This window comes from Protopterus annectens, chromosome 1.part2, assembly GCF_019279795.1.
Source record: "Protopterus annectens isolate FY-2018-M chromosome 1.part2, PAN1.0, whole genome shotgun sequence".
NCBI lineage: Eukaryota > Metazoa > Chordata > Ceratodontiformes > Protopteridae > Protopterus > Protopterus annectens.
In genome coordinates this window covers 1,079,766,133-1,079,778,402 of record NC_056727.1, presented here as the reverse complement: position 1 = coordinate 1,079,778,402, position 12,270 = coordinate 1,079,766,133, and positions in this window count along the sequence as shown.

Below are 12,270 nucleotides of genomic sequence, written 5' to 3'. Positions count from 1 at the left end.
ATGAGTCAATGTAATAATTAATAATACAAGTTTTTGTGGGCTTAGTTATGTTATATTGCATACTAATACATATGTGCCATGGCAAATTGTTTTTATCTGTTATTTGAATTTTTTTTGTAAATCAAATTCATTTATTGATATTACAGTTAGTAATTCTTTCCAATTTGCAGAATAATTTGGACTTATCCAATCTGAGATTGTTTTAGATATTGATGCTTTTATATATGTTTCTATATCTGGAAAGTTTAATCCTCCTTGTTTCCATGGTCTGATATGATGTATTAAAGCTATTCTGTTTCTTTTGGGAAACCATAAAAGTTTTATTAGGCATGGGTTTATTTCTTTGAGTATATTCCTTTCTGGTAACAGTTGTATTGCAAAAGCTATATATAGAATCTTGGGTAGTAAAACCATTTTTATTAACTGTAGTCTATCTTCAAATAGCAAATTCCCACCTTATCTCCACCCTACTTTATGCCTCTCCAATATATACCAACCTAAGGCAATGCGATCTAAACAAGCTAGAGACCTGCTACAACAAAATCGCCAAATTCGCCACAGGGGCATCTTACCGTAGTCACCACTGTCTCTCACTTGCTGAACTGGGCTGGCTTGAACTCCCTCACCTCCTTCAGTGGTATCAACTCTCACTCGCCCACAAACTAGTAAACCATCCGCTAAATGTCCCATCCCTCCAGAATCTACTCCAACCCTATCGCATCACTAGACCAATAAGATCCAGCAACAAAAATCACTTGCAGATCACTAAAGCCAATAACTCTGCTGGTGAAGCACTATTCTCTTGCGCCATAGCCAAATTATGGAACTCACTCCCACCCACAATTACCTCCATACCATCATGCACCCACTTCAAAACTTTACCAAAAGCGCACCTAAAAACATGCTGGCTATGCCCTTGCAACTCCCACTCTAATATCATCCACCCCATCCATCCACTACCTTTCTTTCCACTCCACTAACTACCTTGATTATAGCAAGCTCAGATGCTCATAAGCCTAGTACTTATTATACAGCAGGAACTTCTCATTGTAACATTTGTTAATGTCTGTTATGTACTTCACAGATAAAGATTTTAGTTGTCTACTGATGTACTATGTTCTTCATCTGTAAATATGTTGTAAGTAATTGCTATTTTAAATTGTTAATCGCTATGTAATCCAATGTAACTACTGTCTGTTTATTTTAACTGTGGAGCTTTTCTCCCTGGGCCTCCGCTGAAAATGGACCTACGTCCAGTCGGACACTCCCGGTCAACAAATTTAAATAAATAAATAAATGTTAATATTATTTTGTTCCACTTTTCCACATATATTTTAATTGTATTGATGATATTATTGTAGTTTTTTTAGACTAATTCATTATTATCCTTGCATAACTCAATTCCTAGATATTTTAAGGTAGATTCTTGTTTCCCTATAATGTGATTCCCCTACATCTGCAATTCTTTTTTTTTTTTATTTAAAAATAAAAATTTTGATTTATTGAAATGGAGTACTGAAGTCCTGTAAAATGTGTCAATTAAAATATCTAATTCTTCTAATGTCTCTTTTGTATTGGATAATGTTACTAATATGTCATCAGCAAAGAGCATTACTTTATAATTGTATTGTTCATAATCATCTACTCCTTTGATTTTAGTATTGTTACATATTGAATCTGCCAATATTTCAATAGCCAAAGCAAAAAAATTGGTGACATGGGACAACCTTGCTTAGTACCTTTTGTTATATGTATAGATTCAGAGGTGAAAGGACCTAGCTTAACATACGCTAAATTATTTGTATATATATTCTTTGGGTGTTCCTTCACTGAAGGTTGTGCGTTAGGCCCGGCAAGCCAGTACGTAAAAATCTACTGCCAATCATTAGCGGACCGGAGTTCCGCTGTGGCGACCCCTAACCGGGAAAAGCCGAAAGACACAAAAATTCTTTAGTAGATGAACAAAGGAAGGAGGAAATTCAAATAACACCAGAATTTTGAATAAATAGTACCAATTTAGGGAATCAAAGGCTTTCTCTATATCTAAGCCAATTATGAGTGTTTCTTTATTTTCTTTATTAATATAATCTATAAGAGAAATTATCCTTTTAACGCAGTCTTTAAGTTTCCTTTGCTTTTAGCTGGAGTGAGAGGAGTCCTCGCTCACACAAGTAGAGGGGGGGTAGACTCAAGGTGACCAGGTGCTTAGTGGTGCTAAAAGTTGCAAAGAAGACAAAAGGAAGGAATATAAGACTAAAGGCAACAAAATAAGGGCATCAAAATAAGCATAAACATCTAAAATATTGTACAGAAAGCAGAGCGAGTTAACATAGCCCATTAAAAGTCACCAAAAACAAATACATTGTGACTTTACAACCAAACTTATTTAGCAGCAGTCATTGTAACTAGTTAGAATATCCCATTGCCAGACAATATTGAAACAATGTAGCAGTTTCACCAGTTGACCATGTATGTTTAACTTACACAGAGTATCACTTCCTCAGCACTATCATTTTGAGGAGCCCTGGATAGTGAAAAATGGAAGCCAGCTAAACAAAAACTTACACTTCTAATATCCAAATTTAAACTATACCAGTAAAAGAAAAAAATAATTGGAAAGCTGCTTTAGAGAGAAATTATTGTAACATCTATGCAGGGACAATACGTTTACAGTGTGGAACAGAGCATTGAAAAACAGAAGCGAAATAACAATATCACTTGCTAGAGACACTACACTAGGAGGGCTTTCAGCTGCTAAAGTGGAGCAAATATGGCATCCAGGGTTTTTAAAACCTTTGGTGTGTTGTACCTGAGCAATCACTTGGGGGGTGGGAGAGGGAGGAAAACAGTCAATTAGGAGTACAGAGAAGCAGGAGAAATCCTAGGCTCTGGAGCAGCATGTGGCTCTTCTACCCTTTGCAGTAGCTCCCTGTAGCTTTGAAAAATAATGGCTACTCTACCGCACAACACACACACACACACACACACACACACACACACACACACACACACACACACACACACACACACACACACACAAACTGAGAGTGATTGAGAGATCCCCTGGCAGCAGCAGCATCTCCTGAAAGGTTTCAATACCTCTCATATCTCTCAAAGTCTTACCACAAGAAATCTGGACAGAGCCACAGATAATGGGGAACAAAGGAACAAAAATAAGGATGGACTTTAAATATTGCTCTTATAAACTTTGAAACTTGCTAGAATAACATGGTTTCTGTTAACATGCAATTTCAACACACACACACACACACACAACACACACACACACACACACACACACACACACACACACACACACACACACACACACACACACACCGTTACCTCTCAACTGTGCAGATTTTTGCAGAATGTCCTGACTTTTGCCTCATATTTTTGGTCTGTTTCTTATAAAATTGTGGCTTTTTGGCAAATCATTGAAGACTGAAGTCATAAAAAATAGGGACACATTTGAGTTTCAGACTTCATACCCTTCAGAAAATTCATGCTAATGCAAAATCTGTTATTCTATCAACTTTCTAAGTTTGTAAGAGCAATATTTAAAAAGTGTCCCTATTTTTGGGCCTTTGTGCCCCACTATTTATGGCTTTGTCCAGATTTTTTTTTCTAAGAGGTCGAGAAATATGACACACACAGACACACACACACACACACACACACACACACACACACACACACACGCACACTGACAGCGATTGAGCAATCCCAACAAAGGAACAATAATAGGGACAGATTTTAAATATCATTCTTATAAACTTAGTTCTTTTATATTTAGTATAATAATTATATATAAAACTTTATACACTGTGTTATCTTCATTTTAGGGGTCAAATAGGTTTTGTGGCTCACAATGAATTTTATTTGGTGGGAGAGGGCCAAAATGGCTCTTTTGATAATGAAGGTCGCAGACCCCTGTCCTATGCACTGTGCAAACCTAGAAAAGTAACACAGGACTGCAAAGGAAATAAGGTAAACATACAGACACCCTGTTCGATGACTGGAAGGTTTCTCTTAAGAAAAACAATCAGTAAGAGTGAAACCTTTTTAAAATGGTGCCAGAAGTAATGAGAAAGTTGTGATACAAAATGAACAAACATTCTGATTTTATCCTAGAACTAACTACTAATCATAAACATCTGGAGACTGAAAATAATATCTAAAGTAAATCCTTGAAGGAAGCAAACAGTATGCTAAACAGTGTCTGTCAAGCCATGCTTCTAAATACTGAGCTGATGCAAAGTGAAAGTGGTTCATTCAGGCAGAAGAAAACTACTCATACTGCCTTCTGAGAGGTAAGTGATATGGACAGTGACAGAATTATTCAAAGTCTGGAAGCAATAAATATCACTGAACAAAGCTGTACTGAAGGCCAAACTAGCATACCTGGTGAAGAACCCAAAGCCGCAGAAAGAGTAATGTCAATAACAGAAACAGAACCAAATCTAATTTCCTGAATCTGACCTACAAGATGAGCAGGAGATTAGAGCTATATGTGTTGCAATAGGCATAAACTCTAGAAGATGCAAACTATGCAAATATATTTGAGGACCAGCCCAGGTTTAATCTGTCTGACCAACAGTGCTCATCACACAAGCCTGAGTTGTGGGTGACCATGTGATATAGTGTCTGTAGATATCACTGTGGGGACTGCGGAATTGTAATGTCAGGATATGTGTGTAGCTATAATGTCATGGTATATGTGGGGGTATAATGTCAGGATATATGTGGAGCTATAATGTCAGGGTATATATCTCATGTATGATATAGTGTCTGTAGATATCACTGTGGGGGTGTGGAGTTGTAATGTCAGGATATATGTGGAGCTATAATGTCAGGGTATATGGGGAGCTATAATGTTAGGGTATATCACTAATGTGATATAGTGTCTAGATATCACTGTGGGGACTGTGGAGTTGTAATATCAGGATACATGTAGAGCTATAATGTCAGGGTATATGTGGAGTCATAATGTCATGGTATATGTGGAGCTATAATGTCAGGGTATATCACTCACATGTGCTCTAAGTGAAGTAGAAGGCTACACACAAGAGGCCATGGATGTCTTCTGCTCAGCGGGAGAGGCAGTTTGGAGTTGAGACATCTGCTTAATGAGAAAGAGGGATAGACAGACTGACAGGTGGCACAGAGACCAGAATCCAAATAACAGAGAGAGAGAGATGTGGAGGTAACTGGAAAGCCTCGGACCTTTATTTGTTAACTGATAGTGATTTATTATATGCTGAGTAAAAGACTGAAATACAGTACCAGGCAATGATAGTGTGTGCTGTTTGAAAAAAAAAAACAAAACAAACTTAAAATGGTTCATTAGGAAAGGGTGGGAATCCATTCTTAAAAGCTTAACGTAAATCTGAATACTTTATTTTACAAATGCAGCCTCTATGTGTAATATGAGAGCTAATAAAAAGATGTGCTTCTTCATTAAGGGACTGGGCTTGAAAGAATGGAGAAACTGGTAAAATTATGAAAAAAAAAAGGTTAATTGTGTGCTCTCGCTGAGTTAATAACCCAAAATAGTACCAAGTATTTAAAATAATTAGGCACTGTGTAATCCAAAAAAAGTACCTTGTCTGGTAGTTAGTGTAGAGGGTTAAGCCTAGGAGCTGTTGACAAGCTGCTTTCTACAGTTCAGGATTTAATTCCTTCATCCTTCTTTTGCCTGCCTTTTGATCCTGAGCAAGTCACTTAATCAATCAGTGCTCTGGAGCAATTGGGAACCTAGGCTAAGCTCCACAATGGTATCCTGAGCCATAAGCCTAGTAACTATCTATAAACCAATGTAAGTTACACAGTAAATAAAATAAATAATGAAGAAGAATACACATATAAATACCAACAGAGAAAACATACTAGAAATAGTAAAGTGAACTAAAAACATTTTATATAGCCCACCTAATCATGAAGGGATTCACATCTAGATCAGGGGAGGTCATCGTGCCTCTTTACTCATCCCTCATCAGGCCCATAATTGAGTACAATGCCCCTTTTGGGATGTACCTTACCAGACACCTGCAGCAACTGGAAATACCCCAAAAGTACCTCACCAAGAGGATCAAAGGGCTCAAACAGATGCCATATGCTGCCCGGTTAAAGAAACTCCAGCTCTACTCAGTGGCATACCACCTGCTCAGAGGCGATCTGTGCCTGACGTATAAAGCCATGTCCAGCCCGGAATTAATGGACATGCTGCACCTCAGAAAATCCAAATCCCAAGGAGATACGCGCTCGAGAGACTTGAACCTCAGCACTGAAATAAATAGGACATGCTGGAGGGACAGATTCATAACCCAGAGGCTCCCTTCACTCTGGAATAAAATCCCAGTCCAGGTTAGGCAGAGTCCCTCATTGACTCTCTTCAAGAGGAATCTTGATGAGTGGATGGGAGATCATAGGTTTACCCTGGGTATCACTTCTGTGTCACTGTTAGACAGAGACACAGTATACTAACCTCGAAAAAGGGCATAGCAAAATTAATTTAAAATGGGTGGCGAAAGCCAAACACACTCTGGCTAGGCTTATAAATGCCCTAGGGCAGATAGCCTAGTATGAACCTATGAACCTATGAACCTATATGTTAGAAGTAATGCTTTGACAAGTCAAGCGGAGAGAGTTGGGAACCAAAGAAAAAGCATTCAGATCAACACAGATGACAAAAGCTATTTCTACTCCAAGATGACATACAGCGATAAATAAAATAAAGGGACAAAACAGTATAATGTTTGATGTAATTTGACAATTAATAAGCCAGATCATATTTTTTTAACATCTTTATTAACTTTACACATTGAACATGGATACACATACAGTTACAGAAAAGAAAAAAAAAACGATTTTAAACATGTTTCACTAACTTCATGCATTATTTGTGTAAGTTTTCTTGTTTAACAATTATTATTCATATCAATATTACATAAATTGCTCATATTTTGCCTTCCCTTAAATTTCACTCCTCTAATAATCATTATTCTGCATGTACTGTTCCCACAAATTCCACGTATTGCTATGTGATGTGCTCCTTCCTTTTTCTAAAGATCCCATCTCAAATTATTTTTCTTCCTTACAAAGCCAGATTCATATGGATGAAGAAGATGATGAATGGATTTGCAAAACTGTACATGACAAAGGAGGAGTCCCTATATCTGCCAATGTTTACCATAACAGCAGGAAACATTAATATGACTCCCATATGTGAGCAAACAGGACAATAATAACACCATAAAATCACAGCGCTAAAAGGCAAATCTAAGGACTCTTAAACCCAGCCCCCATCTTTATGTGGCACCTCCTACGTCTAGGAGGATAGAATAATATAGGAATGTGGAGAATTTGTGGCTATTCATCTAGTTTTCAAGGTTCATCTTAAAGGGTCAGGCTTTCGTGTTGTTTAGTATGAATAGGTAGTTTATTTTAGAAGTGGGATATGCAATAGGGCTCCGGGAGATGAATATTTCACACCAACATCTCCTATTTGTTTCCAGGCAAAGATTTAAATTCCTGGTATGGGTGTTTGTGGCAGTATTAATTTTGTGAAGGTGTACGAGATCAGGATTCTTCATGCCCCTAAATACTAAACATAAATCACCACAGAAGAGTAAATAAGTCACAAGTGTATAGAGACAGGGATTCAAGTCTGTTGATAGTGAAGAGTCTTCAGGCCTGTTGTTGGCTGACAATAATAAAGAGTGTGAATGATCGTATGTGTGCTCTTACACTGACGTCGTTGGTGTGGAGAGGTCAAGAGAGATCACATGATTATGTGCTTTATAATAAAGGAGGAAGCGAGGGTTGTTCCCCTTTTCCATTTTTAACCAGATTGATTGCCTTCACATGTGTTTATTTTCCTCTGTAATGTATGTCTAACCCGACTTTCTTACCCTTAAGATGATACCGCCAACAGGTTATGGGCCCAGGAGGGAAGTAGGAAGCCGATGGCATAGACTATGTTTCAATGGAGATGAGAAAAATTACGAGTTGTGGGAGACAACATTTCTGGGACACCTGTGCATGCTAGGGCTGAAAGACGCCATTTTGTGAAATGTGCAGCAGGACGCAGAAGATGACAAGAATGAGGAGGAAGGTGACGACGATGCTGAGAAAAATGAGGAGGCATATGCAGAACTAATGCAGTTCTTAAGACGACAAAATTTTGTCCCTCGTCATGAGAGAGGCCGCAGACGACGGTAGAGAAGTGCTTCAGATCCTGAGAGACCATTATGCCGGGAAAGGGAAGCCATGGGTAATTAGCCTATACACCGAATTAACAAGCCTTCAGGAGGCCACCAGTGAAAGTGTCACAGACCATATTATTAGGGCTGAGATGGCTATTACAGCACTTAGAAATGCTGGGGAGAAGCTCAGTGATGGATTACTAATTGCGATGATTCTGAAAGGGTTGCCTGAAACTTTTAAACCATTTGCAGTCCACATCACGCAAGATGATGATAAGCTGAGCTTTGGTGAGTTCAAAACAAGGCTGAGAAGCTATGAACATACTGAGAAATTTAATGTCAACGTAAGTAATGATAATGTGATGAAAGCAAGTGGCCTTGGGGAAAGAGTAAAAGCAGAGATTATATGCTATAACTGTGGCCAAAAGGGACACAAGGCATGAGAATGCTGGAGAGAATATAAAGGCCAGAAGCAGTGGTGTAGTTTGTGTAAAAACTCTAGCCACAGGGACAGTAACTGTAGACGAAAGAAGAAAGACAATGTGAAACAAGCAACTGACGTGGATGATCACACATTTGTCTTCGGAATAAATGAGCATCATATTCGTGAATTAAAACAGAAGGTATTAATGGTGGACACTGGCGCCATGTCACACATAATTAATGACCTGAAAAAGTTTAAATACGTTGATGCAAAGTTCCAACCAGAGGAACACATTGTGGAATTAGCTGATGGAACGAGAACCTGTGGGGCCACACAGAAGAGAGGTAATGCAGAGGTATGGCTGCTAAACACAGAGGGGTGCAAAGTAAAGGTGATGATGACTAGGGCACTGTATATCCTGACGTATCCACAAAGCATTTTTTCTGTTAAGGCAGCAACGTCCAAAAGGGCCTCGATCAACTTTAAACAAGGCCAGTACCAACTCATCTGCAACAATGGCACCAGGTTTGACATAATTGAGTGTGATAGACTCTATTATTTAGACACATACGATGAAGAAAACGATAGTGAGACACATTATGATGCATCTCAGAGCTGTTATGACATTCAAGCGTGGCACAAAATGCTTGGTCACTGCAATTTTGAAGATGTGTCAAAATTAGAAAAGGTGGTAAAAGGAATGAAAATTAAAGGTAAGGTTGAGAGACCTTACCTGGATTGTGAAATTTGTATGCAAGGGAAATTTGTACAGAGCAGAAACAGAGAACCAGATGCAGGAGCAAAAGCTATGTTTGAACTAGTCCATACTGATTTGGCAGGCCCAATTGAGCCAGTAGCAAAAGATGGCTTTAAGTACACTTTAGCATTTACTGATGATTACTCGGGTGTAATATTTGTCTACTTTCTGAAAGCCAAGAGTGATACAGTCAAAGTGACTGAAAAGTTTATTGCAGAATCAGCCCCTTATGGGAAGGTAAAGTGTATCAGATCAGATAATGGCACTGAGTTCATGTCGAAAGACTTTCAGTCACTATTGAGTAAAAATGTTATAAGACACGAAACATCCGCACCTTACTCACCCCATCAGAATGGGACAACAGAGAGAAATTGGAGAACACTGTTCGAAATGGCAAGATGTATGTTGATAGAGAGTGACTTACCTAAAGAGTTGTGGACATATGCAGTAATGACTGCTGCTTTTATTCGCAACAGATGTTATAACAGGCGTGTGGGGCAGACCCCATTCTTCATGCTAACAGGGAAGAAACCTGATCTTTCAAGGATGAGAGAATTTGAATCAGTGTGTTATGCATGCAGACAAGATAAAAAGAAGTTAGACCCAAGATGTGATAATGGGATCTTTGTCGGATATGATAAAAACAGCCCATCATATTTGGTCTATTATCCTGACAGGAAGAGTCCGTAGACACAGGTTAGTCAAGTTCTTTACTAAGAATGTAGCTGAATGCCAGATTCAGACAGACCCAGAAGTGATGAAAGAAGATTTTAATACCAGAATAAGTGTGCATGTTGAGTCAGAATCAAAAGTTGATAGTCAAATCGCAAAAGAAATACAAGTGAATCGCACTGAATCTATAATGAATGAAGGAGACACAAAAATAAGGCAAGAAGAGGAAAGGCAGGATACACACTACTCTAAGAGAGAGAGAAAACCATCTGCATACTTGAAGGACTATGAGTGTATAGCTGAAAACAACAATTATGTGACAGTTAATGTTGACTATTGTTACCGATTAATATGCAACACACCGCAGAGCTTTACAGAAGCCATGACTTCGTCTAACTCGGAAAAGTGGGTCAAAGCTATGAAGGAGGAAAACAACACATTTACACTCACCACACTACTGGAAGATAAAAATGCAGTGGGGGGTAGATGGGTTTTCACTGTAAAAGACAATGCAGATAATACTGAGACTTACAAAGCTAGATATGTAGCTAAAGGCTACAGTCAAGTCACTGGTATAGATTATAATGAAACATTTGCACCAACTGCGAGTATGACATCTGTACGCAGTCTAATGCAGATGGCAGCTCAGTACGATTTAGAATTGCACCAGATGGATGCACAAAATGGCCTAGTTACATGTTCCTATTGACTGTGAGATGTATATGGAGCAAACTGGAGGTTTTGAAAAGAAATCAAATAATGATGAAAAATTGGTTTGTAAACTGAATAAGTCATTATACTAATTGAAACAATCAGGGCGTAACTGGAACAAAATGTTGCACGATTATCTTTGTGAAAATAGTTTTATCCAAAACCCCGCAGACCACTGTGTATACACTAGACAAACTAAAAATGAGAAAACAGTCCTAATTATATGGGTTAACGATCTCATTATAGCAGCTAGTGACAATGAATCACTAAACGATGTAAAGGAAATGCTCAAAGCTAAATTTAAAATGAAAGATCTGGGAAAGCTAAGACATTTTCTAGGCAATGACTTTACCCAAAATAGTGGTGAAGTAAAGATGAATCAAAAGAGGTACATCACGAAAATTCTTGAGAAATTTGGTATGTCTAATTGTAAAGTAAGAAGTACCCCTTCCGAACAGAAACCAAACTTTGAATGTGACAGTGAATCTACCGATCCAAGAAAATATTGTGAGCTTGTGGGTAGTTTGATATATGTTATGATAAGCACGAGACCTGATCTTAGCTGGATTGTAAGTAAACGTTCACAATATTTGTCACAACCGAGTGAATCTCAATTAACGTTAGCCAAACATGTGTTAAGATACTTAAAAGGTACTTTGGACAGAGAGCTGTGTTACAAGAAAAGTGAAGGGAAACTTCAGCCTATAGCATACAGTGATGCAGACTGGGCAACAGATCAATACAATAGATGTAGTACAACAGGTTTTTGCTTTAGCCTCAATAGAGACGGGCCTATTATTTTATGGAAATCAAGGAAGCAACAAACGGTGGGTTTATCTACATGTGAGGCAGAGTACATGACATTGGCAGCAACAACACAGGAGAGTTTGTACCTTGTGCAGCTGTCGAGTGGAACTGATGGAGAGTGCAAGTATGCGCCAGTAACAATATTTGAGGACAATCAAGAATCAATCACTTTGTCGAAGAATCCAGTAAGCCAACAGAGATGTAAACATGTTGACATTAAGTATCATTTTGTCAGGTCAGCACTTAATGATGACAAAATAAGCATTGAATATTGCCCGACAATGGACATGGTTTCAGATGTCTTTACTAAACCTGCTACGAAATCGAAGATTGAAAAGTTCATGTATTACGTATTTGGAATGTGAAGGAAAAGTTATCCAAAAATGTTCTTAAAATGTATTTGTGTACAGCATTAGAGCAAGTGGGGGTGTTGGCTGACAATAATAAAAGGGAGTGAATGATCGTATGTGTGCTCTTAACACTGACATTGTCGGTGTGGAGAGGTCAAGAGAGGTCACATGACTATGTGCTTTATAATAAAGGAGGAAGCGAGGGTTGTTCCCCTCTTCTGTTTTTAACCAGATTGATTGCCTTCATGTGTGTTTATTTTCCTCTGTAAATGTATGTCTAACCCGACTTTCTTACCCATAAGATGATACCGCCAACACCTCTCATCTACTTTATTAGGAAAC